The 27,629-nt window shown below is 34.4% G+C and overlaps 1 long non-coding RNA gene across 2 annotated transcripts in view; it reads left to right on the top strand.

The window, feature by feature from the left end:
• Window positions 1–2,337: 2,337 nt before the first annotated feature.
• LOC118355067 (uncharacterized) overlaps window positions 2,338–27,629 on the top strand; it is a 51,908-nt gene continuing 26,616 nt past the window's right edge. The window contains exons 1-4 of one of the 2 annotated variants that reach the window (XR_004816750.2): window positions 2,338–4,969; window positions 5,323–5,461; window positions 20,556–20,652; window positions 22,603–22,721. This is a non-coding gene — a long non-coding RNA (uncharacterized LOC118355067). The remainder of the gene's footprint in view (window positions 4,970–5,322; window positions 5,462–20,555; window positions 20,653–22,602; window positions 22,722–27,629) is intronic. The other variant, XR_004816749.2, reaches the window with a different exon arrangement.

Raw genomic sequence — 27,629 nt, 5'->3', positions numbered from 1 at the left:
GAGGTAAAGAATGATAGATAACAATAAAATAAATATAATGGGATTCTCTGTGGAGAAAAAACCAATAGTCTAATTTTGAAGGTTATGATTCATTTAATTTTGTCAACCTGAGGTCAAATGTAAAATCAAAAGATGAATAAAATAAAGTCAGATGAAAATTGAAAATATTTACTTTAGTAAATTCGGGTTTTTAAAAATTGTTTATTGAGTGCAGCCCGGGTGGCTCAGTGGTTTAGCGCCACCTTCAGCCCAGGGTGTGATCCTGGAGACCCGGGCTGGAGTCCCACATCAGGCTCCCTGCATGGAGCCTGCTTCTCCCTCTGCCTGTGTCTCTGCCTCTCTCTCTCTCTCTCTCTCTCTCTCTCATGAATAAATAAAAGATCTCTAAAAACTTTTTCATTGAAAAATAAATTCAGAACAAATATTAGGACCTTATAGTATAAATTATGGAGTTTGTTTCATGTTACAGTTTAATTATAAAAGGCACCTTGACCAAACCTACATGTCTGTAATACAATGAACCTTTTCATCCTCTATTCTACATGGCATCTTATAAGCTATCACCACTCTGAAAATTCCATTGTTAGTGATATATTTTTCTTAGTTTCTATGTTTGCTCATTGTTCTGATTTTCATATTAGTTTCCTAATTGTTCCCTCTTATTTCCTTTCCCTGGGCTACCCTTCTCCTCTGGGCCTTTTCGTTCTCCTTTCACCCCACAGCATTTATCTTTGGGATCTCAGCCAAAACCTCTCTGTGTAGACGAGGATTTCAACAGACTTCAAACACATCATTTACAAATCTGAACACTGGATCTTTACTTTGATAAACCCAGTCCTCTTCCACTGTTCTCCATCTCATTGAGCAGCCCTATCATCTAAAAATTTCCTTCTTCATTTCTTTCTCATGAATCCTACATATCCAGTCCACTGAGTACTGATGATTTATGATTTTTTTTTCAAATTTATCCATTTTTTCCATCTCTACTGTCACTCACAATCATGTCATGCCTGAAACGCTTCAGTAGCTTTTTTTTTTTTTTTTTTTTTTTAGAAAGAGAGGGAGAGAATGTATGTCTTCTTTTGAAAAACATCTATTCAGGGCCTCAGATCCTCTGCCCAATTTTTTAATTGGATTTTTTTGGTTGGTTGTTTCTTACTTTTGAGTTGTATAAGTCTGTATGTATTTTGGATATTAACCCCTTATCAGGTATATTATTTGCAAATATAGGAATAACTAGAGTTTTAAAAATTACATGTAGTGCTCGCTTCGGCAGCACATATACTAAAAATTACATGTAAACTTTAAATTCAAAATGTTGGCACATAACTCAAATGTTTTAAAAATACCATATAAAATAAACAGATGACATCTGTGGCAGGATTTGAGCTATAGGCCATGAGATGGCAATCTCTGTCTTGCAGAGGCTGGTTCCATTAAAATACATTTGTTGTCACATATTACTTAAGCATTTTCCAGTCTTCAAATTTCTTAGATTTCCTCATGTATGATTATGAATATTTATATCATGTTGAAAGAATTTACTTGATGTTCTATTTTTATTTTTCACTAATTTCCATCAGGACTAAGTTAACAGATAATCAAAAATTAAGAATTAATGCACAGATAAGAAGACACAGATGGTGGATAAATGAAATAATTTATGTACAATTTCAACTTTAACGGTTTAAAAAATGGTTGCTTTCAAAGTAGAATAAAACATAACATAGACCCTAGGTGGGAGGCAGAAAACCTGGAATGCAATAATGATAAAATTAACTTTGCCTAAAAGCGTCCCCAAATTAGATGCACATTATTAGCATGAGACAAATAGCTCAGAGGGAATAATGCAGAATAAAGCAGAAGCAGGTACTCACTTGCATAAATTTGATCAAATTTTCACTTAAGTTGTATGTAATTCTTCATGGCAACTGAACATATTTTGGAAAGAGTTTAAAAAACACTAAAATGTGCAAGAATAAAAAAAATCAGTAATTGTCAAAAATAAGTGATATATCTATCCTTAATCTCTAAGGAAATGTGATAAAATACAACTTCAAATAAAGGACAAATATACCCAACTAAAAATGTGACATAAGTACATAATCATTCACAAAAATGATAGAAGGAGCAACCAAAAGTTGTATTTTGAGCTTTGTACCTCTTCAGAATTAGGCTGTGTCAATAATGAACTTTTGAACACAGAATTAAGTCCCAGATAGATAGGTATCTTGCCTATAGTAAGAGTTCAAGAAGTCTTTCAGGAAAAATTCCATAAAAGGCAAGTTAAAAAAAAAAAAAGAAAGAAAGAAAGCAAGTTAAGTCCTTTCTATATGAGAACATGGGTTATTCCTTTTCTAATGAGATTTGTCCTAGGGACCCCTGGGTGTCTCAGTGATTGAGTGTCTGCCTTCAGCTCAGGTCATGATCCCGAGGTCCTAGGATTAAGATTTGTGTCAGGCTTCCTGTGGGGAGCCTGCTTCTCCGTCTGCCTGTCTCTGCCTGTCTCTATATCTCTCATGAATAAATAAATTTAAAAAAGAGAGAGAGAGAGAGAGAGATTTGTCCTTGATCAGATGCCCTCTTGTCCCCTCAGGGTCTTCCTGAAACAATTATCTATTTGGTTACTAATTATTGACTCATAGCCTTGACTTTTTCTCCCTTTAATCCACAAACATTCTTTATTTAATCTTTAAAAAATTTTTTAAATCAACATATTATCTCACCCCAACTTTTGATCCTTAACTTCCATCTTTTCTTTAGAACCAAACTTCTAGAAAGAGGACTTCAGTTTTTATACCATTACGGAGAAAAATCATATATATTTTTTCACAATATAGAAATTTTTGTTGATATAAGAACCAGTTTTTTTTTTTAAAGAACCAGTTAAACAATGAAGTTTTATATGCAAAACTAAAAGTTCAAACTGTCTCTCTTCCTAACTCTCTGCTGTGGACCTTCTTCATCTAAGATAGATTCTATTGCTGATTAGGTGCTAAAATGAGCGTGATGCTGAGTGTTTTATATGTATTAAATAACTTAATGTTATCATAATTATTTGGAAATATTATACTGTATTAGATCAGAATCCAAACTTTCAGACAAAACTAGAGGAACACAAGTTGCCAGCTATGAATTTAGCATTCAAAGTTCACCTTCTGCTGCAATAAGCAGAACAGAAAAACAGCAAAAAAGGGAAAGAGTTGTCAGAATATTTTCTTAGAATCCTTTATCTACCCCCACTACATTCAAAGTACCAAAATTGTGAGTTCCATAGTTATCAAAAGCAAAAAAACCCAAAAAACTAAAAACCTTGTGTGTATCTAATTCCTTCAGGGCTCTGGAATAAATACACACACACACACCATACAACCTAGATGCCAAAAGTACACAAAAAAAGCAGAAAATTGTATCACATTTTTCTCTTTTCACCTGATAAACTGTCATGTAGATTAAAACCCAATTCAAGCATCAGCCCCATTCACAGGCTTTTCCTGACCGCCATAGATCTTCTGTCTCTTCTTTGTGTTCCCATAATATTTTCTCTTATAATACTTGCAACTCTCCATTATAATTTTTGGTTTTATTTGTCCTGCAAATAATGCTAGTTCACTGGGGTTATTACTCACCTCTCTATCCTTGAGGCTTAGTGTAGTTTCTAGCACATAGTAGATGCTCACATGCAGAAAAGAAGGAAAGGAAGAAGAGACAAAAGGAGGGAGGACAATGAGAAGAGAGCAGGTAACCACATTCTGAAAATAAAAAGTACAATTTTACAGGAAGTGGTTAAGATCATTTGTGTGCATAAAAGGAGTAAGAAAGACAAAAATATGTGGAACGGGAAAAAAAGCTAAAAGTTATCTGGATTCAGTGAAGGCAAGGACTTTGATTTATGGAATTTCTTTTTTTCAACATTTCTTTTTTTATTTTATAGAGAGAAAGAGAGAGTGGGGATGGGGGGTAGAGACAGGGAGAGAGAATTTCAAGCAGACTTTCCACAGTGTGTGGAGCCAAACTCAGGGTTAAATCTCAATGGCCCTGAGATCATAACCTGAGCCAAAACCAAGAGTCAGATGCTTAACCAACTGCACCACCCAGGAAGCCCTGATTTCTGGAATTTCAAAAGGCTAACAAGTAATGTGATAAATATTTCTGAAGCTCTATGATATATAATTAAATAGTAAATAAAAAATAATTAGAAACTATTAATATAAACAGTAATGTATCTTATAGTGGTGACTAATGACAGGCAGGTTCTTTTATACATTCCAATTATATATAGAGTTTAAAGCAAAATAGCAGGAGTCAATGCTTATACATGAATATATTTTAAATATTTAGTTTGCTAATTAACTATATGTCCTACTACAGCAATAATTAAGATGTGTGATTTCTTAGTATTTGGTACACTGAATATGCCACATCTGAGAACTTAGACAGCAATTTTCATTATTATCATTATTACGATCACATTTAATATCCTTTTACTCAAACACTCTCACCATGAAAATGAAGCCTTATCTTTCATCTTTTGCTACTCATTCTCACCTGCTTCATCGAATTAATTTATCTGTTACAGGTATGGCATATGTAGGTATCCTTCAAATGTATGATCTCAAACTGCTATAAAATTTGCCATTGGTTTGTTTCTGTTCTTTCCAATGTTATGTCCGTAATAAATGTAGCTGCAAAATTAATCTTCCCTTCCCTATGCTCATGTTACTTTAGTTAGTTAAAGAACAATTTCCTACTCACAAGAGAATTGGGCTAAAACTGTTATTTTTTGCATTTTTGAGTTTCCCTTGAATGATTCCCTTATATCTAGTTAACAATCTGTGTCTGCACTTTTCAGAGGACAACTGCAACCTTTCTGTGAATCCATCTGGGCCTTGTTCCATTTTGAAATCTAGGGCATTTTCCTATTTGACTCCCTCTTGATGAAATGTTCCATAATTTGAAGTTCAAGTATGTGAGTTATTTAATTACTCTAAGATTCAAGCTAGCACACATATTTTCTACCATATATTGTGTGTTTATGTTCATCTGCACACTAAACAGAATGTATTTTGCTTTTTCTGTAAGCATCGATTTTCTATAATAATGAGACATAGGAGTGTCTGGACACACAAAAGGCACACAAATACAAAATGAATGAAATGATACTTGTATCAAGATAACTTCCACAGTTTTAATATAATGGACAGTAATTTTTGAAACTGTGCTATTGAATTTTTATGGCTGCAGTAACAACCACAAAGTTGGAGGCTTAACCACACCGTCTATTATAATAATTCCCCTTATCTGTGGTTTTGCTTTCCACAGTTTTAGTTCTCCAAGGTCAACCATAGAAGGAAGCAGAAAGCCAACAGTAGCCTACTGCTGTGTCACAATGCCTACATCATTCACCTCTCCATCTCATCATGTAGGCATTTTGTCATCTCACATCATCACAAGAAGAAAGGTGAGTACCTTACAATAAGATATCTCTAGAGAGAGAGAGAAACCACATTTACATAAATTTTGTTACAGAAAATTATGATAATTGTTTTATTGTTGATGTTAATCTCTTACCATGTCTAATTTATAAATTAAGCTTTATTGGAGACATGTATGTATAGGAAAAAACGTAGTATATATAGGGTTCGGTGCTATCCATAGTTTCAGGCATCCACTGGGGGTCTTGGAATGTATACCCCATGGATAAGGGGGGACCCATACTTTACCATATAGTATCCTATAGTTCTGTAGGTGAGAGGTCCAACACTGGTCTGACCTGGCAAAAGTTAAAGTGTCTGCTGGCTGCAGGGCTGCATTCCTTTCTGGAGATGTTAGGGAATAATGTTTTCTTGTGTTTTTTTTAGCTTCTATAGAGCACTCACATTCCTTGGCTCATGCCCCTTTTCCTTTTTCGTCAAATCCAGCAACGGTAGGTGGAGTCCTAATTATGCCACCATCTCTCTAGTCCTCTGCAGCTGGGAAAGATTCTCTGCTTTTAAGAACCGGTGTGATTAGATTAGGACCATCTGGATAATCCGATCTAATCTTCCCATCTCAAGGTCTTTAACCTCAATCAAATCCGCATACCATTTGCCATGTAAAGTCATATATTCCCAGGTTTCAGAAAATTGGGAATGGCCATAGGGGTTGGTGAGCATTACTCTGCCTACTCCGACCTCAAATATACATACCTATAAACATCTCTTATGTACCCACTATATGATCTGGCAATGTGATCTGGAGAAACTTAGGAGTGCAAAGTAGCATTTTAAAAGTACTATGAGAGTATATCTTAAAAGTAAAAAAAAACAATGTAAACATAACTAATAAGTGGTGAAAATCTTGTTTCATCTCAAAGCCAACTCCAATCCTATTCCTTCTGCCATAATAAGCACTATATTCATACTTTATACACTTACATATATATTCATACAAATATAAATAAGATCATAGTTTTATTGGTAATTGCTTTAACAAATATATTATCATTTTTGCACATCATTGTATATAGATTCATGTCAGTCTACAGTCTAGCTAATACACAATTTACTAAATGTTTGCAATATTAAACTTTTCTATTTTTTAGCTTAAAAATATTTTGAAGAAAATTTTGGGGATTAAAACTCTGAGTATATGTATGTACGTATTAGGACTTCTTGGTTACATGACAAAAATGCAATTCAATTAGCTCAACAACAAAAACAACTTATTGGTTAATGTAAGGTGCATATCAAGAACTATTAGATTTATGGATTAGTCATCAGCATGTGTCCATCCAGATCTCCATTTTTCGTTATTTGGTGTCATTCTGAGATAATTTCTTTCAATATGGTGGAAGATTATATCCAGCTGCCCAAGTCAATATCCAAACAAGAGAGAGTAACTTTGCAAATGTTTGGAAAGATCCAGTAACAGCACTGATAGGCTTAGTCTGAGTCATATACCCAGATAGTAGAAGACAATAAACTGTGAGTAAGAAGATGGACTATTCTGACTTGAGTCGCAGAATTGTGAAAGAGAGCATGGGGATCCCCACTGAAACAACAGGATAGAGAAGATTGCCCTGGTTTAGTTTAGGCATAAATTCCCAAAGGAAGGGAACTATGAAGTGTATGTTTTTCTGTGGAGTTTCTGAATTAAAAGGTATGTCATTTATAAACTTCATATTGTTATGAGCTGTATTCTATCCCACACAAAATTTATGTGTCCTAACACTCAATATCTTAGAATGTATTAGATCTGGAGATGAGCCTTTAAACCTTTAAACAGATAATTAAAGTAAAATGAGGTCATGTCAGGGAGGATGTAATCCAACATGACTGGTGTCTTTATGAGAAAAGGAGACCAGGATACAGGCAACACATGGACTTGGGGGCAACCATGTGAATGCACTGTGAGAAGGCAGGCACCTACAAGCCAATGAGAGAGGCCTCAGAAGAAACCAAACCTGCCTACATCTTGATCATAGAATTCTAGCCTCCAGAACCATGAGAAAATAAACTTCTGTTGTTTATCCATCCAGTCTGAGGAACTTTGTTATGGGAGCCCTGGCAAACTAATATAATAGTTATTGACAAATTTATAGAGAGAGAGATGGTGACATTTAACACTCTTATGAGCCACATAAGAAAGTGACTAACCTGCTTTTATTTTTTATTATTAATGTTTTCCATTTTTGACTAAAATGGCATCTCATTTTAAATAGTTATTTCCCTAAGGATTAGAAAATTTTAATATTTTGTGTCATTTTTGGTCATTTTGTATTTCACCTTCTATGAATTTGCTGTTTATATCCTTCATTTTCATAGGGTTATTTTTCATTTTACACCCTTGGTTTGATTTTATGTTACAAATACATTCTTCTGGTTTGTTGCATGTCTTTTTTTTTTATTTGTATCTAAGCCTGAGTGTTAGTGTGAGTCTGCTAAGAAGCACACAGAACAAAGTGGAATTAGACATGCAAGATACTTAATGGGAAACATCATGAGAAAAAAAATGGAGAGTTAGCCTGAGGATGTAGGAAAAGCCAGTAGGACAATGGTGTAGGTCTACCCATTGAGGAAGAAAGGAACAAGAAGGAAACAACAAATAGACTGTGGTGCAGTTCTAAGAAAGTTTTATCAAAACCCCCAGGAGCCAAAGTCACTATCAGAAGAGTTGCCCATCTCCCATGTATGGTGCTGCCTTAATATCACTGCAATATGCTGTCATTTCTTGGGAGCAATTCGTGTGAGGTGTGGTCTCTGTGCAATATACAGTGTGACCACAAAAGCTGGAGATTTTGATCAATTATGCTCCATGCAGTCAGTGATCCACGAGGTAATTCAGAACTTTCATGGCAGCTACAGCCTCTATGCTCTAAGATACATTCCTGTGCTTCCTCTGCTCTGTTCACTAATGCAGAAAACTTCATTTTCCAGAATCCTCTGCGAGCTACATTTTGGCATTTTCTGCCAATGGTAGTTTCTCACAGGAGACCAGAAAGTGGGAAGAAGAGAAAAGCTACCGGATTTCTTGCTCTTTTCCTCTGCTTTTGGAGAGTGTCTCCAGCACTGATTGTTCCTCCTCCAGGGCTCCAACTTTTGTGGAAAGCTTTATTCCCCATTAATTCCAGTTTCCATTGATCTAGGAATATAGATATAATTATTGAACATAGAAGTGTAATTTTGGTCAAATCCTAGAGGCTCAAATGCCAGTTGTAAGTAGGTTTTTAGGGAGAATAGAAGAAGAGAGTAGATTTCCATGAATAGAATAGAATAGAATAGAATAGAATAGAATAGAATAGAATAGAATAGAATATTAGCAGATTTCCATGGTGTGCAATACAAGTTCAACCCCACCAGCAAATTTGGGAGACGTTGTGGAGTGTATTTTAGCATTATCCCAAGAAAGAAATCTGAAATATTTATTGACCACTACTCATCTGTCATTGAAATATCAAACTCAGGGACTTCCAGTCTTCTGTGTGCATAAGCTAAACACTCACACTCATCCACAGCTGGAGGGGGAGGGTAATAAATGTCTCTGGTAGAGCACTTCTGTAATTATCAAGGTAGAGACCGAGGGGGTGTATGTTTGGCACAAGCATCATCTTGTATAGTTAATGTCCCCTTTGGAGACAAAATATGAATTTACCCAACACTGTGTTTGAACACTTTAACTAGACAAATGGGAAAGGGAAAAAGGTTTTGTTAGCCTTTTCATTTGCTAGAATGGTAATAAAGTCATATGTGAGGAATGTGATAGAATGGGATGGGGTAAGAGCCAGTGGGTACCAAACAACAAACAGACAAACAAAAAAACCTTCAAGAGCACCAAACCAGCTTCTTCATGGGAGAGAATTCATGTAATAAATGGAGTCCCTCAAGGAATCAATATTGACTTATACTCAATCCACACACAGACTTTACGAAGCACTGTCATCGATTCATCATTCCCAGCAAAAGACTATTTCTATTTTATTTTATTTTTTTATGAAACAAAAATATTATGAGGTCTTAGTTAAGACCTTTCAATTCCAAATAATAAAAACCCATATGAGCTAGCTTAGTTTAGGAGTTTGTGCTTAAGCTAGTCAGAATTATCATATGGCCAAAAACTATATATATATAGGCAGGTCTCATGAGATTCTAGAATCAGGAACTGAAAAGTCATCTGAAAAAGAAGCATATATTTGTTTTTCTATGAGTATCTTGAGTTTAGGTGATCTGGGTTTTGGTTTGGTTTGGTTTGGTTTTGATTTTGATTTTGTTTGTTTGTTTGTTTTTTAGCTTAGATCACATTCTCCCTCTCCCTCCTTACCTTCTTCTTCTCTCCCTCCCCCTCCTGTACTCCCTTCCTCTCTCTCCCTTAATTCTTTCTACCTATCCTATTTGTTGTCTGTGCTTCTGCAAAAATATGTTCATTTTCTATTTTACATAACAAATTTCTAGAAACTTAATGGTTTGAAATAACATTAATTCATTATTTCACTGTATCCAGGGGTCAGGAGTCTGAACGTAGTAAGTTAACTGGGTTCTCTGCCAGGGTCTCACCAGACTGAAACCACAATGTCAGCTGGAACTCAGGATGCCCTTCAACACTCATTGGTTGTTTGCAGAATTTGGTTCCTTTTGGCTGTAAGAATAAAGGCAGTTGGATTTTTCTTTTTCTCTTTTTTTAAGTTTTTATTTAAATTCCAATTAGTTAACATACAGTGCAATATTAGTTCCAGGTGTACAGTATTAGTGATTCAACATTTCCATACATCATCTAGTGCTCATCACCACAAGTGCCCTACTTGTCCACCTCCTACCACCCCAGTAACCATCAGTCTGTTCTTTATAGCTACAAGTTTTTTTCTTGATTTGCTGCTCTCTATCTCTCTCTCTCTCTTTTATTTCCCTTTGCTCATTTGTTTTGTTTCTTAAATTCCACAAATGGGTGAAATCATATGGTATTTGTCTTACTCTGACTTACTTAGCATAATACTCTCTACCTCCATCCAGGTCATTGCAAATGGCAAGATTTTATTATTTTTATGGCTGAATAATATTCCCTTTTTTTAAAAAAAATTATTCATTTATTCATGAGAGACACAGAGAGAGAAAGGCTGAGAGACTGGCAGAGGGAAAAGCAGGCTCCCGGGCCCCCAGGACCATGCCCTGAGCCAAAGGCAGATGCCCAACCACCGAGCCACCCAGGCATCCCTCCCTTTCTTTATCCAATCATCAGTCAGTGGACACTTGGGCTGTTTCTCTAATTTGGCTTTTACAGATAATGCTGCTATGAATATTGGGGTCCATGTATGCCTCTGAATTAGTATTTTTAAAAATATTTTTTTTATTTATTTGAAGGAGAGAACACACACAGGGGGATCAGGAGAGGGAGCAGCAGTCTCCCCACTGAGCAGGGAGCCCAGTGCAGGGCTTGATCCCAGGACACTGGGGTCATGACCTAAGCCAAAGGCAAATGCTTAACTGACTGAACGACCCAGGTGCCCTTGAATTCGTATTTTTGTATTCTCAAGGTAAATGCTGAGTAGTATGATTGCTGGATTATAGGGTAGTTCTATTTTTTTTAACTTTTTGAGGGACCTCTGTATGGTTTTCCAGAGTGGCTGCACCAGTTTGCATCCCCACCAACAGAGCAAGAGGGTTCCTCTTCTCCATATCCTCACCAATAGCTTTTATTTATTGTGTTGTTGATTTTAGCCATTCTGACAGGTGTAAGGTGGTGGCTCATTGTAGTTTTGATTTGTATTTCCCTGATGATAATTGGTGATGAGCATCTTTTCATGTTTCTGTTGGCCATCTCTCTATCTTACAGAAATGTCTGTTCATTTCTTCAAGGCAGTTGTATTATTCAATGCCAGAAGGAAAATCTCTCCTATCCTTCAAATTTCTTCTTTCACAGCCAACTCCCTAAATCTATACCTAACTAAGCTTGACCAGTTAAGCCAGGCCTATTATCTTTCTTTTGATTCCTCATAGTCAATTGATCTGGAAACTTAGTTACACCTACAAAATCTTTCCTCCTTTGTCAGTATAATTTTATCTGATTATCAGAAGAAATCCATCATATTCTCAGTCTCATACACATTTCACACTTATGAAGGAAGATATATAAGGCATGCACATCGGGGAATGGGAATCTTGGGACTATCTCAAAATTCTGCCTATAACTAGACATACTGGCAAATGTGGCCCCAAATGTAAAGCTTAGTTTCAGCTAGCAGGGAGTGACCATTTCAAAGCTAATTTTAAATTTCTGGGAGTAAGACTGAATGATTGATTTGGGATCTGGCAATGACTTTTCCCTATTCATTATGGCTTGTGGGATTGAGTAATTTACCATAAGCCTGTTGTGTTAAAAATAGAGGGGATGCACAAAATAGTATCAAATAATAGAGAGATTGAAAATAAGTGATTAGTGGGGGGAAAAAAGAAGACCAAGGAACTGTGCTGACCTTAAAGTCAAGCAAAAGATATGTATATAACATATATATTTTCCCAAGGGAGGGGTAATAATCATCTAAGCAAAATGTTGTTTAGGATTGACTATTAGATCTAGCAGAATAATGATAAAAATAGTAAGTATAAGTTATATAACCACTATTTCTATTATGCCAAGTGTCCCTTGACTACCTGAAAATACATTCAACTTCCTGCATGCAAACATTGTCATTCCTATCCTGTATCTAGAACTTTTATTTTTTATCTTAATGTGAATTAAAATCATCTCCGTGGTGAACTACTCACTTATCTATTATAATCTAAGTGACTATTTAAACTTTGGCATGATATATGTATATATAAATTGTATAAAATACAGATATATATGTGAGATAAGTGATGGAGACAGTGAGTTTCATGCACCTCATTGTGTTGGTACAACTCTTGTTTGAAGGGATGATTTTGCTGGCCAGCAAATCTGGTTGCTTTGATTTTTGACAACTGATAAAAAATGTCCCTTGTCTAGACCTTCTAATGTCTGTGAAGGGGCAATAATACTGAAGGGTTTGTAGCAGGTGGCTTTCAGTTAGTACTGACATCCTTTGTACTCATAAACTATCTCAGTAATGGTCTGAATGACCAACATTCTCTGTTTTCTTGGTGTGAATCAAGCAAGGTGCATATTCAATAACAGATGTTTTCCCAATTTTATTGAGATATATTGGCATATTGTGTTAGTCCAAGGTGCACAATGCAACTATTTGATATAAGTATATATTGATTACTACAGTAGGTTTAGTTAACATCAATTGTCTCACAGAATTACATTCTTTCATCTTGTGATAAGAACATATTTTCCTTTTATGTTTCAAGTTTTAATTTAAATTTTAGTTAACATATAGTGTTAGTTTCAGGAGTAGAATTTAGTGAATCATCACTTGCATACAACACCCAGGGCTCATCACAAGTGCCCTCCTTAATGCCCATTACCCATATAACCCATCCCCCACTTACTTCCTTCCATCACCCCTCAAACTGTTCTCTGTAGTTAAGAATCTCTCTTATGGTTTGACTTCCTCTCTCTTTTTTTTTCTTCCCCCTATGTTCATCTGTTTTGTTTCTTAAATTCCACATGTAAGATCATATGGTATTTGTCTTTCTCTGACTGACTTATTTAACTTAACATAATATATTCTGGTTCCATCCTCGTCATTGTAAATGGCAAGATTTCATTCTTTTTTATGGCTGTATTTTGTATTCCATTCTTTATCCATTCGTCAATTGATGGACATTTGTGCTCTTTCCATAATTTGGTTATTGCTGATAATGCTACTATAAACATTGTGGTACATGTGCTCCTTCAAATTAGTATTTTTGGATCCTTTGTGTAAATACCTAGTTGTGTTAAAATCTAGTCTCTTCCATTTGCAATCATGTGGGTGATATTATGCTAAGCGAAATCAGAGAAAGACAAATACCACATGATTTCACCCATATGTGGAATTTAAGAAACAAAACAAGTGAGCAAAGGGGGAAAAAAGAGAGAAAGAGACAAACCAAGAAACAGACTCTCAACTATAGATATCAAACTGATGGTTACTGGAGTGGAAGAGGGAGAGGGGATAGGTGAAATAGATGATGGGGATAAGGAATGCACTTGTGGTGATGAGTACCAAGTGATGTATGGAAGTGTTGAATCACTATATTGTATTAACCTAAAACTAATATTGCACTGTATGTTAACTAATTGGAATTTAAATAAAAACTTAAAAAATAACATCTAGTTTTTTAGTGGCTTCCAATATTTGGGTTTGCTTTTAATTGGATAAAAACCACATAGTACTTGAAACTATCTTTTAGTGATCCTTAATAACTTTAGTCTAGGGATCTAGCTAGCTGGACCAGTGTTGACATTTCAAAATAGCCTTGCACAAACCGAAGTAGTGGAATGTGCTTTAATAATAGAAAGTGGATTAATCTCCACATTCTCTATGAGTTAAACATAGTTACAGAAAGTGTGTTAGGTCCTATTATTTCATTTTTCAGGATTTCACTCGTTTTCAGCCCTGAATCACTCTGCACCATAGGTACAAGTAAAAGGACAGAACTGAGCCACTTCAGTTCAGCAAAGCACATTGTTAATCTATTGATAATGTCCAATATGGTATAGTGGTTAAAAATGTAGTGGTTGTTGCACAAAGCAGAAATGGAATCAAATCCATTTCTTTGGACAAATTTCTGAACACTCTAGACCTCAGGTTTGCTCAGAGGAATGAGAATGATAAAAGAATCCACCCGTTTGAATTTGCACAAAAATTAAATAAGACAATATGTATAAGTTACTTGACTCCCGGGAATCATGCATGTAAATTTCCATTATTATTTCAATTATTATCAATCTAATTAATTCAGATCTCAGTAACTTCAGAGCTTCCATCTACTTTTCTTTCTATTTACAGCCAAAAGAGCTTTGGACTTCAATTGTATTCTTTCCCATTATGTACAACGCTAATCAAAACAATTTGATTATATTTGGCTTCTAAGTCTCCTAAAGTATAATTTTATAAGAACATAGCATCTGGATGCCAAAGGCAGTAAAAAATCACTTGGTTCATGTACATATGGAGCCACTTTCACATGCCAGGATAAAGGGAACTTCATTATCTCTACTCCCCATCCAGGTTATGGTTCTGGGGCATGTTATTTGCAATCTCAAGCTTTGGATCAAATATTAAGTTAGTAATGACATTTGTGGAAGGAAAATTCAATCTAGGTTAAATGAAAAAGAGGAACTTCCTATCACTTACAGAGCCTAACTGTGGGAAACCATTCTATTGGAATATACTTGGTTCCAAATCAAAAATTACATAAGAAACAGGAAAAATGTAAGTTAGTACTTATCCCTTAGACTATCCCTTTGGATAATATGTCTCTCTCAGTCCACTTTCAGTGTCTTTCTCAGTCCACTTCATTTCCTACTCTCTTTCTACCTAATAATATTTACTACTTCATATGCTTGGCCTACTTAGGATAAAGGCTAAGCTGCTTTTTTAAAAAAGAGGCCCAAAGTAAAGAAGCTTAGAAAAAAATTTTTTTTTCTTTTGGATAAAAAAGTCCCAAAGTGAGCAGCACAAGTCGGCAATCATTTAAAGACCCAGATCCTTTCTAAATTCCAATTTTTATATACCCTTGATTTTGTCTTTGACAGTTCAGGCTGGATTGTAGGTATTTTTATGTTCCAACAATTTGAGATGCATGGAAGCACAGGGTCACATAATGTCTTAAGACCAAGACAAACATTTCAATGATGAGAATTTAGTATAAGGTCACATCTGGTACAGTGGAGGTTGGAAAATATTATCTTTACTGAGGCAGCTATGTGAAGACCAGTATTTTTTACCTCAATACTGAAGTCTCAGCTGCTGAATGTATTTTTCTTAATTTTGAGAAACCAGTAAAACTAATGTTTTTAATCTCATTTTTAAGTTTTCATTTGAGAGAATCTGAATGGACCACTCTTGATCCAAAAAGTTATGGACAGAGATAAGTAATCTAAAACAAATACGGCTATAACTATCCATATCTAACGTCAGAGAATGGTTCAATGGAAAGAGGTTGAACAAATAATCCAGTGGTCATTTACTACCTATATAATAGAATGTTAATTTTGTGAAGCTGATTATAATGCAGACATAATGCCAACATCAAAACAAGATAATACACTCACAAACAGAAAACTACTGACCAAATTTGGTTGATGAAAATATTGTTATCTAAAATACTACCAAACTGAATTTTGAAGATACCTCACCAGTAAAACACCATGTTCAAGTATAGCTTGCTCTTCAAATGTAAAGGTATTATATAGAATGACTCTTTTTATATAACTTATCCTATCAATATGTCAAAGTAGAGTAACTATTGTTGTTAGATTTTGTTAATTAAAAGGCACCTGAATTGATTCAACATATATTTTTCTATTTAAAAACATAGTACTAAAAATAGATTTACCATTAAAGAGATACTGTAGCTTAAAACTTTCAGTCTTTAGATCTGCTGATAGATTGTATGTTTTTTCCTAATTTAGAAAACCCATAGAATGCTAACCTGGCATGATGTATGAGTTGGCTATGGGATCACAGTCCTTGATTCAGTCTGCCAGGACATGAATGCCAGAATTTCTGGCTTCCTCCTGTAGTGTGTGTGTGTATTTGTGTGTGAGAGAGAGAGGGAGGGAGGAAAAAAGGGTGGGAGGGAGGGAGGGAAAAAAGAAAGCGAGAAGATAGAGGAGACTTTTGTGTGTGCAACATGGAGACTTCCCAGGAATTAAAAAAAAAAAATCTTAACTGTAGTTAAATTCAGTTAATTAACATATAATATACTATCAGCTTCAGAGATAGAGGTCAGTGATTCCTCAGTCTTATATATAACACCATGTGCCCTCCTTAATGTTCATCACCCAGTTACCTTGTCCCCCACGCCCCTCCCGTCCAGCCACCTTCAGTTTGTCTCCTATGATTAAGAGTCTCATGAAATTTTAACAAGAAAAATGGAATATATTTTTCTTATTAGTTATTTATTAAACACTAAGCATAATTGAAATTGATGGTACCATGGCTATTACTAATTATTTTTACCATTAAGAAATTAAAATTTAAAAAGTCAAGTATTTTGCACAGTTTTGGGTACTTCAAATATTTCACTGAATAAAAAATGCAGAAGAAACAATTTAGATTATTCTCAACTGAGAATTCTCTTCCTTTTACCATCTTTCACAATATCAACTAATTCCATAATTGAACAAGCAAATTCCAGCACTTAGAAATACTTTCTAGATGTATGGCTGCAGTGAGACAGATCTCCAAACATAAAGTATAGCACTCAGATATTCAAACATATTATTTGTTCTTATGTGAAAGGAGTTATTGATTCTTATATCTATTAATAAATCAGTTTTATACACATGCAATCAAGGTTCAGTAAGAGTTTCTAATTCAAATTTGCAGATGCATTAGACATGAAATATGTTTAAATCTAAACAAGCAGCACTAGTCTCAAAACTTGCATTGCTATTTCCTATCTTTCAAGAGAGAAAATTTTCTCTTCTACTTACTATACAACATAACCCATGTTTTTAATCCTCATAGCATCACATTAAGAGAATAAACATGCTTTGAATATATCTGCTTTACAAAAAAAATATGTATCTCTTACATATATTTTTCAATCTTTGGTGAGCTATAATTTAGTACTGTGCTCTAATTGTTTGTGTATTTCTAAAATGCTTAGCTAACGGAAGCCCTGCCAAAGAATGCCATGATCAGTTGCTTCTAGACCTTGTAAATAACTGCTTATGCAAGCCTACAGACAGACCATCTTTATATAGTCCTGATGCAACTGTGTATATGGGATGCTTAGTCATTATTATGTAACCATTGAGCAATGTAGCTAGATAATGCTGATGGCATACTAAATTGTTTTTCAGATAAAGACATTAGATCCAGTATTCTGGCTTGAAAAAAGGCAAGTTCTGCAAACAAGTAATCTAATTTTGCTGGGGATTCAGGATGACATACTTGGAGTATTTACAAGGGTGTTTGCTAAGCCCCCAGTCTCTGCTTTCCACAGCCTGGTGAGGTCTTACCCTGACGGGCAGATTTTCAGCACCACCTCCATTTAGGAAATGGGAAACATTTAGATTCCCTACACACTGAACTCCCCTTTAACCCTCTGCTTGATGCCCTCTACTACTAGAAAAGGATCTGTTTAACATATTTTACTTAACTGATTTCTCTGAGCTTTTTATTCCTTTTTTTTCTTTTCTTTGTTTGTTGTTGTTGTTGTGGTGGTGGTGGTGGTGGTGGTGGTGGTTGTTTTGCAAATACCAAGCCATATACTTGGTAGCAAAAATCAAGTAGCACATTCTGATGTGGGCAGTAGAAATTCAGTGAAAGATTTTGTAACCAATCAAAAGGATAAGTAATTACCACATCTTTGAAAAAAATCTTTGTGATCTCACTTCTGGATTCAATAGCTTTATAACCATCTGTTCCTCTCTCCAGTATTTCCTATCACAAGTTATTCAGCACACTATTTCCAGGTTATTCTTTCTTAAATGAGACATTTCCTATAACATCATCTTGTTTACAACCTTGATGACTTTTGAGGGAAAAAGTGTGTAATGTTTATTAAACTTTATGTTTGTTAATGTTTAGAATATGTCATCAGAGCTTTTATAGACTAGATATAAAAGTTACTCAGTAAAAAATTAAATTAAAGGACCTTTGTTGGTTATATGACTATTGTAAGCATTACCTACTATTTAGCAATTCATCTTGAATATATCTAAGGTAAACGACAAAGCATTCATTATAAGGGCAAAAATATTCAGGTTCAACAAAGTATACATTTTTGGTATGTGTTCCCTTCCTACTGATTACAAAGGAGTGAATTTAAGTGAACTTCATGGAAAGAAAATTCACTGAGTTTGGGGAAAATGTAGGATTAGATCTTTGAGATTGGGAAAGTGTTCCATGTTAAGCTTTTTATTTTTTTAAATTTTTTTTCATGTTAAGTTTTTTAATCTTGAGCTATCAAATTGGCACTGGGTATGTAAAGCTGGAGCTCATGGAAGAGGAAATCTAAACACTTATATTTTGATGTCATTACAAATAATTGGAATATAATGGCCAGAGGGCTAAAGTAGATGATCTAGGAAGAAAGTGCAAATAGAGAGGAGAAAAGGACTGAGGACAAAGATCTAGTGGATGCCCCTTTTAGAGGTTAGGGAAAGGATGTATGGATGACAATAACAGCCAATAACAACAAAGACTCTAAAGGAAAAGATAATTAGGAGACAGTGTCATCATAGAATCCAAGTGAAGGAAGTGTATCAAAAAGGAAAGATTGATCAAAAGTGCCACATGCTCCATAGAGATATTGAAGAACAATGTATTTCAGAAGACGGAAGATGTTGATGACCTCAACCTGATAATTGTTCAAATAAGATGTGGGTTAAGGTGAAAATGATATTATGAGGAAACAAGCTCAATTACTTCAGACAAACTTTTATAATAAATGACTAGAATAAAGGAAACTGGGAAGGGGAAATTGTAGCAGAATATGGAGATAATAGGTTGTTGTTTTGAGTTCTGATTAGTTTGTTTTTTTTAATAGTTTGTTTTAAAACAAGAACTGTTATGGCAGTTATGAGAATAATCCAGGAGAGAGGGAAGATTAATAATGCAGGGAATGGAACCTATCAGTACAAATTCCTTTATTGGGATCTCCTGCATATTTGAAATTGTGAGTTGTCTGAATAGGGACAGAAACATCCATTAGAGGGACGAGGAGAATATTCTTCTGCAGGCAGACTTTTAAAATGAGACTTTTTTTTTTACTCTACTTTTTAAAATGAAGTAAGCTAGATCATCAGCTGAGATTGGGGAGAAGGTAAGTGTAAAGTTATATAGAAAAGAGGTATTGAGGACACCTGGGTGTCTCAGCTATTAAGCGTCTGTCTTCAGCTCAGGTCATGATCCTGGGGTCCTGGGATCAAGTCCTATATCGAGCTCCCTGCAAGGAGCCTACTTCTCCCTGTGCCTACATCTCCAGTTTTATTTCCTATGTCTCTGCCTCTCTCTGTGTGTGTCTCTCATGAATAAATAAATAAAATAATTTTAAAAATACTCTTAAAAAGGCATACTTTATCTATATGTATTTAACAACTGAATACGTGGGATTTATTAGAGCTATTTTTTTCCCATGCAAGTATTATAAAGGGATACAGGATTTATTGACATTTATAAGATACTTGTTACAATGATGGATCATGGAATCTAAGATGAGTCAGGAAAACACAGAACATGAGGTGTTATGGACTAAGGAAAGAATGAATGGTTAAAGCCAGTGGTTCAGAGAACAGGAATTCTCCTTTAGGTTGAAGAAATTCTGGAATAGATTATTGAGCTGAAAAAATAATGGAAAGTAAGACAATCAGAGGGTATAAGTCAAGATTTTGAATGTGACACTGTTGTTGGTGACAACAAAGTCAGGGCTTATGGCTGAAGAGTAATGGATGAAAATGTTATTGAAACCAAGAAGACCAAAGATCTAAGATCCTCAAGTAGTTGCTCAGCTCATCCTTATGGGTTTTGACATTAGGCAATATTTACTACAGTGCAGGAATGAAAATAAGGGCTGACATTACTTAAACTGTTGGCTTCTAATAGTCATATAAAAAAAAGGAGAATAAGGACATGACAGATTTAGAAAATATTGAAACTCTACTAAATTAACATTATACAATTAGTGTAATGTTAATGGAATAAAGGGAAAAAGTCTCAATAGATGTTGAAATGGTATTTTATAGAATTAGTAATAAATATATAAAAATGCATGTGTATATATTCATTTATATATATATATATATATATATATATATATATACTGTCATTACTATTATTTAACTTTGTCTTGAACATACTAAATGAAACAATTAGCAAAAAGAAACAGAAATGAGGTATAAGTATTGGGAAGTAGAAGGCAAAACTGTATACATTCATATTTTATCACTTATTAATAAATTTACAGGGAAAATTCGGTGACTTCTCTACTCTCTTCCAGGGTTAGCATTCTCCAGTGCCTTTGTGTTCTTCCCTAGCATCACAGTTTAATTGCCCCTGGAAGCCTGCATGCTTTTACTTCATCCTTTATCACCAAGGTAATATCTATTGACTCATGAATCAAATAAACAGACTGATGATTGTATAGGTTCTTCATATGTATCTATGATAACCTTCCTTGTGATTTTAGTTTGCTTTTTTACATTGAGTACTATATTCCCGATACTGTTTTGTAACTGGTGAAAAGGAAGACACTCGTTTGATAGGAATAGTTTAAACAAAATTATAATAAAACCTTAACCTTGGCTTTCATTTCTTTTGTTTTTTTTGTTTTTCTCTAACAGTGACATAGGCATTTATGTAAGCAACATAGTAAGAAAGAGTAGTGGATTGAGAATGAGGATAACTGGGACACTAAATGATCGAGCTAGTTTGGATGATATTTGAGTTTCATTCCAGCTGGAAAATGTATTTTCTTACTTTTTGGTTCTTTTTCTTGTCCTAATTCTTCACTCTCCCTCTTTCCTGCCATTACCTAATCTTTATCTGACATTGCCAAAAAATTAAATCAAAGTAATAGAGCCACTGATATGCCTAACAAAATTTTGATAAATATTCCTTACACCTTACACTATTAAGCTTCCAGATACTCTGGAATCGGTGGAAAGCCTGAAAGGACTAATATAACAAAATTTCATTGCTTGATCTATGCCTCAAGGACAGAATGGATATTATTCAACAAGCCCAAGCAGACACAAATAGATACTCTCATAAACAAAATGCTGGAGGCAACTACATCATCTCCAGTTTTATTTCCTAAATTCTCCTTTTACTGTTCTAGACCAGCACTCAGATGATATATCACCTTTCTGGAATGCCAGAGAGGGTAGCGATACAACCAAGGAACATGTTAATCAGCAGAATTGATATGTTTTTGTCTCTATTCCCATTTTTTTTCCTTCTCTGCTTTTCTTTCCCCTCTATTCTTCCTTTATATTTCAAGTTTCTATTGCTGAATTTATTACGGCCTGGATTTCTACCTTTCCTCCATTCCACTCAGAAGCAAAGACTATATAGATAGGGCATCAGGAACGCTAAGCACATACATTTTTTTAAATTTATAACATGAGAAGGAGTACCAGATTGAAGGATATTTTTATTTTTGTCATAGAACAGTTAATTAGATTACATTAGTAAATTCTGTTATAATATTGCATTGTTATATATGTTAAGCACTGTATGTGACACATTAATAAGAGTTTATCCTTGACTTTGTGGAGATAACAAGACATTTACTGAAAGAAAAATTACCATAAATATGATAAATATTTTCTCTAAAAAGAAATAAACACAGTACTATAGATTTTAGAGGAGAGACATAGTCAACTGTGTTAGGACTCAAAGAATAAAAATAAGGGAGGAAAATAAAATTTAAATAAAATTTTGAGGTCTGAACTGAGAATATATCAAGTAGTAATAACTTAAAGTGTAGGAAATAAATAAATACGTCTGGACAGTAACCAGCAACCCAGTTTCATTGAAGAAAATGGAGGAGTGATCATTAGGGCTGAGAAGGTACTGGATGTGAAAGGCCCATGCTTTTCGGTGGGAGGCTGGCATCAAATTTATTCACTATCATTGGGAGCCAGATGGGCTACAGAATTTGTAGAGCCCAGGGCAAAGTAAAAATGCACAGTCCCTTGTTAAAATGTGATTAAGAATTTTAAGACAGCTATAGCAAAGCATTAAATCAGGCGTGGGGCCCTTCTAAGCACGAGGCCCTGTGGGACTGCACATGGTCATGAGTTGGCCCTGTTGGTTAGTCACTGTTTTTGAGTATTGAAGAAAGGACAGGAGGTTTTACTAAGGAAAATAAATCTAGCATGAACACAGGTATCCGCTGCTTTTCAAAAGTTCATGTATGCCACTTCACTTTTACAAAAGACTACATTAGTACCTGTTTTTGCTAACCAAAAGAAATCTGAAGTGCATTTTTATTTTTATGAAGACAGACAAAATGAAAATACCACTCAGCATTTGTTTTGCAGAGCCCTTATAGAGGCAGTGCATATCCCCAGCCATGAGAGAGGCCCTACCAGACAGACTCCTTCCCTGGAACTATGCTCAGCATCTCAGCTCCCAGCCACCAGAGCTTTGAACTTTGTCTGTGAGTGTCTGTGCTTTATCTTGATTTAATTTGTGCATCTTGTAGAGCAACATGTGTCCTGAGGTATCAGGAAAGCCTAAGAAAGATTATTTTGGGGTTCTGGGAACACTCAAAAAATTCTTCTAGGAGTGCCTGGGTGGCTCAGTCTGGAACATCATGAAGCTCCATGAAGTCAAGCAAAGTAGGAAAATGAAAATTAATGAAGAAGAAATGGAGTTAGGAATCTCCTTTCCTCAAGGTCATCTTAGCAACATTTTTCTCCTTGTGAGAATATTTAAGGAAATAAACATACAGTATATAACTTTTTGAGGATATTTTTTCATTATGCATAATGCATTTGGATCTGTCTAGGTTTTTATGTGCATCAGTACCTTTTACTGCTTCATAGTATTTCATCGTATAGTATTCCACTGTATCAGAGTTGGCTTAACAGTTCACCTATTGAAGCAGGACATTTGAGTTGTTTTGAGTTTTAGGTCATTATAAATAAAGCTGCTATGAACAGTTGTGTATAGGTTTTAGTATGAACATAAGTACTTATTTCTCTGGGATAAATGTCATAGAGTATGATTATTGAATAATATTGAAAGTGCTTATTGAGTTTTAAAAGAAACTATCAAACTATTGCCCAGAGTAGCTATTCTATTTTACATTCCTACATGCAGTGAATGCAAGATCCACTTTCTCCACATGTTCACTTGCACTCGGTATTATCACTGTTTTTTTCCTCCTTCTAATAAATATTTAATAATAAGTCATATGTGGTTTTAATTTTCATTTCTTAATATCTAATGATGTTGAACATATCTTCATGTATTTGCCATCTCTATCCCTCCTCTGGTAAAATATCTGTTCATGTCACTTGCCTATTAAATAATCGGATTTATTTTTTTGCTATTGAATTTTTAGAGCTATTTTTACAGTTTGTATTTGATACCTCAGTTAGGTGTGTTTTGCAAATATTTTATCCTAGTATATAGCTTTTTTTTTTTCATTCCTTTGATAGAGTCTTTCACAGCATAACAGTTTCTAATTTTGATGAAGCTCAATTTACCCCCCCTTTTTTTTTCTAACAATCGATTTTGATGTCACATCTCAGAACTCTTAACCTAGGCCTAGTCCCAAAGATTATTCTTTCTTATGTTTTCTTCTGATCCTTAATATTTTAAACAATTCCCTATCCCAATTCCCTATCCCATGTATCCCTATACATGCTACTATACTATGGTAGCAAATAAGCGATGTAGCTGGATTTAGTTAAAAATTGAAATGTATGAAAAGTTTCCTGAAAGATGGTATAATTTAACATAAAAATAACATTATCTCATCATCATTCTGTTTCAGAATGAGATTTGGGGAAAAGGTGCCAAAAACAAATATGTGAAATAGAAAAAAACATCACTAAGTGGAGAATAGCCAAAAACTTAAATAAAATTTTCTATATCTGACTTTATATAGCAATTTAATTAACTAATTAGTTAGTTCTTCCCACCTATTTCTATGACACACACACTGACAATCACATAATAATCCATTAAAGAGTGTCACATTTTTAAAAGTGAGGGTAGACATTTGGTATTATAAGAGAAAAGTAGGTTAAGCATAACTTCTATTAAGCTCAAAAGTTAACTCTATATGTCCTGGAGTTGCAAGCATAAATGAAAGCATAATTTGTTATGAAATTTTTATTATTTGTTAGTAAGAAGTGTATGCTAGCTGGTAGGGCAAAATTGATCATTCCCTGTAAAAATCTCAAAAGGACTAATTACATACATTTTTTTTTCCATCATTGCCATTGAATAAGAAAGAAACATTGTTTACAAATGTAACTTTTACCAATAAGCAGAAAAGACACTCATAGAATCGGATTGCCCCTTTATAAAATCAGTTCTCAAAAGAGCTAAAGAAATGCTTTTTTTAGGGGACGCCTAGGTGGCTCAGCAGTTGAGCATCTGCCTCCAGCTCAGAGCATGATCCCGGAATCTGGAATCAAGTCCTACATTGGGCTTCTTGCATGGAGCCTGTTTCTGTCTCTCTCCTCTGTGTCTCTCATGAATAAATAAATAAAATCTTTAAAAAAAAAGAAATGCTTTTTAGTTACATAAAATTCTGGCGTTGTAATTCCATATGCCAAAAGAAAAGGAGTCCAAAGGAACAAATATCCCTTTTTAATTACTCTTAAATATTTCAGTTAACTCAATCTGAGCTAAGAGATTTCTGAGAGAAGCTAAAGACCAGATTATTAAATATCAAAGTCACAAAAAGAGTCGAAGGAACTAACATTCATAAAGTACTTGTTGCATGCTGTGGTCATTTATGTACACAAGAAAATGATGAGGATGGAGAAATTGTTTTTTAAACGATCGCTCTAGTTATTGTGATTCATTTCCTGTTCTTCAAGAGATGCAAAAAAAATTAGAATTTCTTTTAATGCACTCTTGGCTTTGTGAGTGTGTTTCTTTTACTGTAACATCGTGCTCAGATTAGGCTTATAGTCTGATTATATTTTAAAGTCATTTTAACAGATGTGGGACAGTGGTGCAGCACCCAATTGGATCTTCTACTAAAAGTATAGCTTTGAGCCAAAATTTTGTTTTTGTATAACTAGTCAAACTGTACTCATAATGTAATGTCTTCATAGTTCTAAACATACATGAGAAAGTTAACAATACTATGGGAATATCATTGTGATAGTAACAATTATTTTGGAAGAGAATGCTTTCTTCAAGACTCTGACTCAGACATAGATATATGGCATACTGTGAGTTCATATCTAAACATCTTCTGAAGCTATCAATTAGAAATTAGATTTAATCCAACATTTGAGCAACACTGAGTTTCATATGCTATTGAGCCTTTCTTCTCTTTTTAACAGATAAAGTTAACGTGATGTCTGCCCAGATTAATTTTTAAATTCCACCTGGCTCCATTGGCCACAAATACTTTGAGAAATGAAGTTTGATGTTTTACTTTCAATCAATCATCCTTTTGAACCAAAATATAAGCTAACATATTCCTGCTTTGAAAATATTGTACCAGGGACTAGGAAAAAAAAAAAAAAAAAAGAGTACTTAGCTGTATTTGAGAAGAAGCCACTGAGAAGATGCCATGATGAATATCTTTGGAGGTGAAGGCCTGCTGAGTGCCTAAGTAGGAGTCTCCAAGGTCCAGAAATCAGGATAATTTCATGCCTCAGACCACAAACCTTTTCATTTGTTTGAAAGCCTCTCTTCTTTCAAACAATCATAAGACAGAAAATCAGTGTGATTGAGATCCAGAATTCAAATATGTTATTCATTCCCCAGAAGTGAAAATATCTGACTTTGCATTCAAAGTGAAAAAACTGCTATAGGAAGCTATGTGGGAAAGGCAGCTACTAGCAAAGCATATATACTCAGAAGCACTTGTATCTATATATATATGAATAATTTAAACTCAATATTTAAATGCATCTAAAAGAAATTTGAGTACTAAAAGCAAAAATTGTAACACTATCTAATAGGGTTCTCAAGGTATGTAGATGTGATATAGAACAAAATCATAACAAAAGGAGGAAAGGTAAAGGGTCTATATAGTGATCAGATGTCTTTATTCTTTTGGTAAGCTATTGATTTTAGTAGACTGTGAAAGCTAACTGTATAGTTTATAGTCCCCAAAGCAACCACTGGGGGAGGAAAAAACCCTATACAAATATACAAATAGAGTACAAAATAAAATAGATAAGGTACCTGAGTGGCTCAGTTGGTTAAGCATCTGCCTTCATTTCAGGTCATGATTTCTGGGTCCTGGGGTGAAGCCCCACATTGGGTTTCCTGCTCAGGTGGGAGCCTGCTTCTCTCTCTCTTTCTGCCTCTCCCCACTGCTCATTCTTTCTGTTTGTCAAATAAATAAATACAATCTTAAAAAAATAATATAAACAGAATGAAATAGCAATGCAAAAAAAAAAAAAAAAAAGACAGGAAAGGAGAATCAGAAGAGTGAAAAAGAAACAATAAACCTCTAGGAAGATTGACAAAATTTTAGTAAAGACACAAATTACTAATTTCAGAAATGAAAGCAGCAAAAGAAGTCTGAATATCTAATGTAAAATGTGGTGACTATAGTTTTTAACATAGTAGGTATAGTTGAAATTTGCTAAGAGCAGGACTGAAATGTTCTCACCTAAAAGAAAAAAAGAGAATAAAAAGAAAGAGGGATATTGCTAGAGACATTCAAACTTTAAGAAGGTCATGACTTCTTAAATATTAATTACAATATTACAAAAATTTAACATGCATAAATGTGACAACTTAAATGAAATGGACTAATATAAGTATTAGAGAAATTACACTCATATTTTAAAACCTGGAAAAGAATTCTCCAGGCTCTGATGGTTTTACTGGAAAACTCTGTCACACATTTTTAAAAGAGGAATAACACCAGATATTCTACATAAGGTCTTCTAGGAAACAGAAAAAGAGAAATTATTACTTCCTAATCCATTTGTTTAAGCTAGTATTACATCATTACAGAGAAATAGAGATAAAGAGAAACAGAAAAATATTAGACAAATATTCCTCATGAACATAGGAATGAAAACTCTCAGTAAAATTATTAGTAAATTGAGTACAGCAGTACACACACTTCCCAGGAATGAAAAGCTAGCTCAATATTTGAAAACCTATCCAAGTAGTCCAACATATAATATATAGGAGAAACTCTTTATGGACCTGGAATTAGGCAAATATTCTTAAATGCTACATCAAAATCATGATACATAAAAGAACAAAATTGGTAAATTTTTCTTCCACAGGAAAAGCAAATGAGCCATTTCAATGAACCTCTCCTATAGTATATTGGAGAGATGCCTTATATAGTAGCTTATAAAAATATATGTGAAATAAATTAATAACTAACATGAATTTAATG

Source organism: Canis lupus, chromosome 6 (genome assembly GCF_003254725.2).
Source record: "Canis lupus dingo isolate Sandy chromosome 6, ASM325472v2, whole genome shotgun sequence".
In the NCBI taxonomy this organism is placed as follows: domain Eukaryota; kingdom Metazoa; phylum Chordata; class Mammalia; order Carnivora; family Canidae; genus Canis; species Canis lupus.
The sequence above is the reverse complement of the archived record's forward strand: the minus strand, read 5'-3'. Positions and strand labels throughout refer to the sequence as shown.